The following is an 8,359-nucleotide window of genomic DNA, read 5'->3' as shown; positions in this document are numbered from 1 at the left end:
CTGCTCGGCGGATGCTCGCAGGTTTACTGTGTAATAACTGAGCAGAATGTGACGGCCAAGGACATAAAAACACAGCCCAAGTCGACATAAACCAGGATTTTCCTTTTAATGCATCACCAATGAAAGAAAAACAAACGACTGGACTGCATGTGAGCTCTAAAACCTCAGCGCCAGACAAAGAAATCATTCATTCAGTTACTGTTTTTGATCGGCGAGCGTCATGGCTCCTTTGTGGCGCAGTGTGGGAAAAATAATAATGTGACATCTGCATGTGTTCGCTTCATGGTGGATCATCAGTCTGGGTGTCTGCTGGGACGCAGCTATAGCTGAATTAGATCGTTTAAGGATAAATCCTTCGGGGTTTCCTTATGTAGACCGTCAGATACACTCTCCTCCTAACAGTTGCGAAGAAATCCAGGTTTTTGAAGGGGCTGGTCTGGCCCCTGTAGCCCAGCCAACCCCACCCACCGAAGGCAGACAAAAAGGCCCTATGCTCTGGCGGAACGAACCGAGTTTGGCCCACTCATTGCGTTTGTTAGCCCCACAGAGACCCTGAATATAGAACAGCTATTCTATCTAATGAGGCAGAACTTCATGGCTGCCTCCATAAAACTTTGTCAGCCTTCTGTTCTCTGGCAACAAAGCCTGAATTTTTTAAAGTTTCACCCATTTTTTTTTTTTTTTTTTTCCTTTCCCAGTGACACACAAACTGTTAAGATGAATCGAACGCGGGCTCTTTCCTCCCCGTGACACGAGACAAGTGTTGCAAACAAAGATGACTATGTGGAGAAATAGGGCGCTTAGACGGGAGGAGCGATCAAGAATAACGCCTCCGCAGGGAGAGCTTTGATGACATGGGGTTGTAGTTTTATGAAATAGCCTACATTTGGCTTTGTGTCGAGGGTCTGTGAGGAATTGTGAGTGAGGATGTTTTCCCCTGCTTTTTTATTTATTTTTTTTATATTCTAATCTATGAAGATACTTCCCAGACCCAATACTAATTTGACTCTTTCTCATTTATTGTGAGCAAAGATAATTGGGTGCTGCCTGCTGAGTGTGTTTGTGCGCCTGCAAAGATCTCTGTGTTTACATAGCTTGCTGCTTTTTTTTTTCCCACCCTCTTTGATGGCCCGAAATGTAGCACGCTAACAGGGTTTCGTAACTTCATCACTTGAATTTATAGTCCTGCAGCCATAACACTTTATTTCGGCATTTCGCAGCATAAACGCAGAGTCAAAGGATTCTCTCATGGGTGGAGCGCAGATCTGGGACCAGAGATTTAACATCACAATTAGGGACTGCACAAAAGATTGTTCTGGTAGTTTCACTCGCTGACAAACAGATAAATGTAATTCTGATACAGAGACAGAAGTCGTTATTACCGCAACTGTGGGAATGTAAAAAACTGGGTTTGTCACTGTTAAGCAGAACAAAACGCTTGTTTCAACAGCGCTGGGAGTTTGAATCTCTACAAGGTCTGGATCTATAAATACACTGGGTGCTTATAGAGTTTATAGAACTGGGACTTTATACAGTTTGTGATAATCACCATGACAGTGGCAGAAATGAATCAAGGCTCCTCTGTGAACCCGGTGCAAGAATGTTCAGTATTTTTCAGCAGGTCAGGAAAGAGTTGAAGGTAGTTACACGGTTAAAGAGTTGATTAGATACAAAAAGAAGAAAAAAAACCTTTGTACAAAGAAAACCTGGCAGCAAGGGCGCCAGAAAAAATACTCAAAAAACTGTTTAAAAAAAGAAAAAAGAAAAAAAAAACTATGAAAATAAAAGCAAATAAAATTTTTACCTCTGAAGACCTGAGCTCTTGTTTGATAAAGAGAATAATACAAAAAAAATCTATGAAGAAGAAAAAAAATATTTAAAAAAAAATATATAAAAATATTGTTGAAATTAAAAAGGAAATGCATAACAGTAATAAAATAATAATAATAAAATAATATAAATTTAAAAATTAACTACTGTGATAATATAACCCAAAATGTGATGTCCACGCATGGAGATGCTTAAGAGGCTAAATACAGCAGAATAGTTTAATTCAATGGTCACACATTAGTATTTGTAAAAATGCAGATTTTTAATATGGACACTATTTGGCCTTTTTTTACAGGCAACATGCAAATTAATAAATTTTTCTGTGATTTTAACAAAACAAAAACTCTGTAAATTGCAATTTTCCATCCTTAATATACATAATTATTCTTTGAAATAGTCGCAACTGTTGGTAAAATTCTAATCTAAAATTATGATTTTTTTTTGCAGATTCTACCTCCTAAGACCCGAGTTCTTGTTCAATATGTATTTTTTTAGAGAATAATCCTTCTTTTTTTTTAAAATATAAAAAAAAGAAAATCTTCAAAAAAACATGTCTATACAAATATTTTTGAAATAAAAGAGGAAATACATATCAATAATAAAAAATGTAAAATTAACTACTGTTGTTTATTATATGCTATTTGTTACATTTTATTTATTAGATGCTATTTTTAAAACATTTTACAGCCATACATTTCTAAATGATGAATACCCTGTATATATAACCAATAACCACATTTCTGGGCTGTTTTTATGCTAAACATTTCAACAAATACATGTTTCTGTGAATGTGAGTTATTACAAAACAGGTAAAATAACAGTTTAATTGATTCACTGTTTTTCAGTCCTGAATATGCATTAATGTTATTTTTAAAATGGCAGCAAATATCTGTAAGATTATAATACTGTCTGCTAAGTTAAATACATTTTGCAGTCAAATACTGCAAAATAATGATTTACTGTGTGTGAAAATACAGATTTTGATGCAGATTCTATTTACGGTTTTGGACTTTTTTAATGCTTAACATGTACATTTATGAGTTTTTCTGTTATTTTGTTGATTATTATCTGTGATTTTACAAAACAATGGGGGAAAAATCTGTAAACTCACTGTAAATTGCAAAAAAAAGTTTAAAACTGTTTCTAAAAATATCATTTTTTGCAGTGTACCTTCAAAACAACAACCCATTTCTGACCTTTTTAATAATTAACAGATGTCTTTGCACTAGCTACTCCTCTGCTGTGCTACCTAATGCATGCATTGTCCTAAATGTGACACGTGTGAGCTCCTGGATTCCTTGAATTCCCCCAAGGGCATAAAAATATCCTCCACCAGTCCATCTGTAGTCTTCCTAAATACTTCAACCCAAACAGCGATCAAAAAGTCTCATAACTCCGAGCTCTCAATTCAGGGGGTGAATCCATTAAGCATCATTTACAGTCGCTCCACGTTTCCCCACATAAAGTACAATTCAAAGTGCGCCGACAACAAACAGCATATGAGGCGTGAGGACTTTGACACAGCAGATCACAGAGAATCACATCTGTGCTCCCTCAGACAGACATGGCTCCTCGTAAACTGTCATGCAGCCGAAGGTCTCCGGTGGTTCGCTTCAGAAGCAGCTCTTCCTGGGCAGAGCTCGAGCGATCGGGCAGATCTGAAAGATAATTTTGTCCTTTAGCAGATAGCCTACTTTGGTGAGCACATTGTCTTTGCAGCTTCGCCTCATTAGCCCTCTCATGGCCTGCATGAACAATCAAGGCTGGGCTGTTAAAATATTGATTAGCTCCATACTGGGCACAAAGATTTTTCTTTTCCTGTGTTTTGGGGGGAGTTTCGCTGCATATAGACTATTTGTTGAATATAGTTATTTGTCTTCTGTGGCTGTTTACTCCCAAGGGAAAACAATGCATTCCTTTCAAAGTCTCGCTGGCACATGCAGAGAGGACACACTGATCACATAATGCTGTGGTTGTGCTGCAGCCTGCCTTCGGTGTGTGTGTGTTTCAGCAGCCTGTGCACTTCATCCGTGTGTGTGTGGTGTCCCCTCATATTTTGCGATGCTTTATACGAGGCATGTGCAGTAACGTTCAAAGAGAATTATATAGTATTGTTTATGGAGGGTGACTCCATAAACAGGGGAGCTTTAATACTCTGCGAGGAACCGCATCGCTGAGTTTAGCGCCAGCTGGACTCGTGTTACCTGTGCAATCCTCTTTAGTCACATTAATATAGCTCTGTGCCATGCTCTAAATACCACTGTGGGGACTTGAAACAGCAGAAAAAAAAGAAGAAGAAGAAGAAGTAGAGAAATGGAGAGAGAAATAGGAATAGGTAAGATGGAAGAGGAGTGGGAGAGGAGATAAGAGAGAGGAATTACAAAGTAAGTGAGAGTGGGAGTTCTGTTGCCTATCAAATAGGCAAGTTTAAGAAGCGTTTCCACCTTGGCTGCTAATGCACTCTGTGATTGTCTTGTGTGACTCATAGAGTCTATAAAGTAGGTTAGTGGGTTATTGCTTAAAGTTATAGAGCTAATAAGCCTCAAAATGTTTTTTTTTCACGCCGCAGTAAAGTCTGTCTATGATAATGTATACTGTAAAAATAACACGACTTCACACTTGTTAGACGGCCGATAAAATCTTTGATCTTGTACGCAGGAACTTCTTTATCTGGTCAGTGTGAGGCGGTTCCTTTAAGATGAACTCCAGTGCATGAGCAGAAAAACAAAGTTAGATTATATGAAGCACAAATGCTGCCATCATGGGAACCTGAGCTCCGTCTGCTAAAGATTGCAGATGTGGTTGAAATCTGTAGTCAAGAATGAACTTCTCTGGTCAAACACCTGCTGTACATTCAGAATCCTACAGTCACTGTCTGTGTAAGCAGCCAAATACTTCTAAACAACCTAACTGCACTCTTTTGAAAGCGGTGCGACTGTGACCTGGTGAGAAACACTTTCAGAGCAGCAAACTCCCCATGAGGAGAGCGGCGGTGTAGGTATGCAGCGCCTCCACCCAGCAGAGTGATGTTCACGTCCTGAGAGGGACCATTATTCTTTGGCTTAAGTTCGATTTAGTCACAAATGCTGCTCGGCTAGGTTTCGGACAATAACACGGGTTGAATTAAAACGCTCCTTTTCGCAACGTGTTTGAAGCTTTTTCTCCAGTAATCTGGGTTACCATGGTGACATGTCCTGAACCACTGAATATATGATTGGTTGACTAGTAATAAAACCATGAAATACAAAGCAAAGATATGTTAATTTAAAGTGTTTGTCTAAAGTTACAAGTAAATGTAACCGAGCAGAAAATAAGTTTCCTTCAAAAGGTAACTGCAGGTTTGTTGTAACCCGAAACGTAAAAATTCATTTCAGGTTGCCTAAAGCGTAAAACTCAGCTACTTTAAAACAAGAGTGTCCCTGTTCTAATAGAGATGCAAGACACATCAAAAGGCTATTTTAAGGTCAGAATATAAGAGTAGAGCCTAAAGTTATGCAAGCAGCCTGTGGAGGTAAAGACACTGTATGTGTCTGCTAAATGCTACCAAACCGCTAACAATCTCACAATGCTACTGTTAAGCTAGCATCGACTCCATGATAAAGATGGACGTAGCTACAGCAACGTCACCCGCTAGCTTGTCGACTACAGTTTTGAAGCCTCAAGTTGAGAGTCTGACCATCAACATTTTGTTTTTTTTTAAACTGAACAGCAAAGATTGGATCAGACTGAGAACTCGAGGACTCGATATGGTGGCAACCTGTCCATCTCCATGTAATACCGTCTTAAAACAGAGCTGCTTCATCGTCCATTTTCCTCTACATGGGATGGTCATTTACCAAATGAACATCATGCTGCGTTCAAGGACACTTGAAACTAGCGATTCAGACCATAAACTCATTCGGAAAATGTTCACTGAGGTAACAAATCAAGTGAGAAGCTGTATAATTTTCTCATAGACTTCTATACAATCAGACTTCTCTTTTAGATTAGATTAGAAACTCTTTATTGTCCCAATTTGATTTGCAACAGCAGTTGACAACAAAATTCATACCATAAAGCAGTACAGGGGAGTTATCATGACCATATGTGTAGCCTACGGTGCAAGGACACGAGCCTAAAGCTTGTTCAGAAACCCTACAGCTGAGGTGTCTGTTGGATTGGGCCCTCTTAGGGAAGGTATACCTTTTTCCAGACGGCAAAAGTCGACGCTCAGCACACAGAGGGTGGTGTGGGTCGGCTAAGACGACCTTTGCCCTCTGGATGGCTCCTACTTGACAAACATCGTCAAGCTGCTGGAGGCTACTGCCAGTGGGGAGTTTAACAAGGCTCCCCAGTCGATTTTTGTTAGGGGTGCTAAGGTTCCCAAACCAGCAAATCCCTGCAAAAGTTAGGATAGACTCAATAAAGAACCTGAGGAGTCGCCCCCCTGCTGATGTTGGAAAAAACGCAGTGAGCGCAGGCCTTCTACTTGTCAGATCTCAGGCTACATCTATCTTTCATACACAGTCTATGTTCAGTACTTTAATGGAGCATCCTGCCATGCTAACATTGGATAAATCCTGGACTTGTTTGAGTTCCTTGAAAGGAAGTCCAGCTGCTACGATTAATCTATGAGAATAACCATGATCTGGATGGCTGAGAGTCAATCAGTCAATAAAGTTTATCTTGTCTTAACTCAACACAACCAAAGTGTTGCAGAGTTTCACAGGAGTATCATTAGTTTGGCAGACCAACAACAGTGTTTGTATTGTGTTTCATGGCAAACCCTTTAATAGCTACACCTCATTCTTATCGACTACATGGTGGTGCTGTAGAAACCGTCCTGGGGATTACCAGAGTCCATAGAATCCATCCTCCTGGGAACATGAATATACATTTTCATTTGATGTTTGACAGGATCAGTGGTGACCTGGTGGTGGAGCTATGGGGGCAAACTGGAGAAAACCATTAGGATTCAGCCTCTATTTCAAATTTAACGACAATTAATCCAACAGCTGGAATATTTTGGAACATGAAAACTGTAAATACACTTGTCAGGTCTAAGTACCAGTGTGTGATAGTGCTGATCTGTGTGTGGAGCAGCTTTAAACTTCTACAGAATCACTACCCTAATACTCACATTGAAACCACGTATTCCTGTTTTTATTTATTTTTATGTGAAGTTATGCTGTCAGGCTGCTGGATCTACGTGACAGTATTTATCATGAGGGTGTTGAAACATGTGGCCAGTAAAAACGTCCACCCCCCCACAGTCCAACAGATTCCTATAAGCCTCAGACAAAGTCCCATTGATTGATGGATTATCACAGGCGCTTCTGGTTACCAACCTGCTTTTGGCCACATCTGATGCAGCTCATCTGCATGCCGCTGCGCGAACACACGTGGACCGTGCAAAAAGGGGGGAGAGAGAGAGAGAGAGAGAGACATAACTTCACATGAGTGATATGCAGACGTCTGCCATTCCCTCCCTCCATGCTTCTCTTAACTCATCCGCTCCCATCTGTTCATCTAAAGCACGGCACAATCTGGCTCAGCGCACCATCAGGTGTGCGCACACAGAAGCCCCCGAGCTCTCCATTAGCTGCGCACCAACTTTTTAGCTCCTGTTTGTCTTCAAAAGAAGGAGATTTTTTTTCTCTAAGAAACTCTCCAAACCTCCCCAGAGCAGCAGACACAAGCCTCTGATTCTTCCCCCCCTCAACATTCTCCCGCTACCAGACGGGGCCAGAGTTGGTGCCATGTAACTCCCCCATATATCGTCCCTTTATTCGGGGCTGATGTGTGAATCTTTATGTGCGCTCCTCCTGACCTCTCCTGAATCCAGAGCGCACAGTGATGGAAACGGCTCCGCACAAAAGCTGGATGAGACTGAAAAGCGGTGAAAGGAAGAATGAGAGGGGAGGTGGGAGGAGTTTGGAGGAGGAGGGGGAAAGGATCCGTGCGAGCCTTTAAATCATCATTGGAAAGTCATTAGAAAGCTGGCGGGGCCGGGCGGAGACGGCCGCACAGATTGCGCGCTCCCGAGCACAATACCGGTAATGAAGTGGAAGCGAAGAAGGAGGTTCCCCTCGCACAGATTTCTTTGCACTAGTTCCTCCTCTGGCCCTAAAGTTTCCCCACAATCTGTATGTGGGGTGTAAAAGCTGTATTCATGAGATGTTAACCGTTTTGTTTAGTCGGGAGGAATTTATTCAAAGTGTTGCAGCTAACAGCGACAGATGGGCTGGAAGGTGATGGATCGGAGCAGGAGTTAACTAAGAGCAAAAGAGACCAAGGAAGGAGAATAAATGTTTAATGTAACTGGACGTTATCAATCTGGTGGCTCTCTGGTGAACGTCTACTCCTGCTGCTGCATTCAGATCTGACTCACTCACTGCATCTCATTCATACTGCTGGTCTCCTGTTGGCGCAAAAGTGCACCAATTAACACACTAGTGGGCTGCTGCTCTTAAATCAGGCAGATTTTCAATGCAGTTTGGTCCACTTGCACCTGATAATCATTAAAATCAGTTTCATGTGCCAAATATGT

The sequence above is a fragment of the Stegastes partitus genome, unplaced genomic scaffold (assembly GCF_000690725.1).
Source record: "Stegastes partitus isolate 25-593 unplaced genomic scaffold, Stegastes_partitus-1.0.2 Scaffold105, whole genome shotgun sequence".
In the NCBI taxonomy this organism is placed as follows: domain Eukaryota; kingdom Metazoa; phylum Chordata; class Actinopteri; family Pomacentridae; genus Stegastes; species Stegastes partitus.
The sequence above is the reverse complement of the archived record's forward strand: the minus strand, read 5'-3'. Positions refer to the sequence as shown.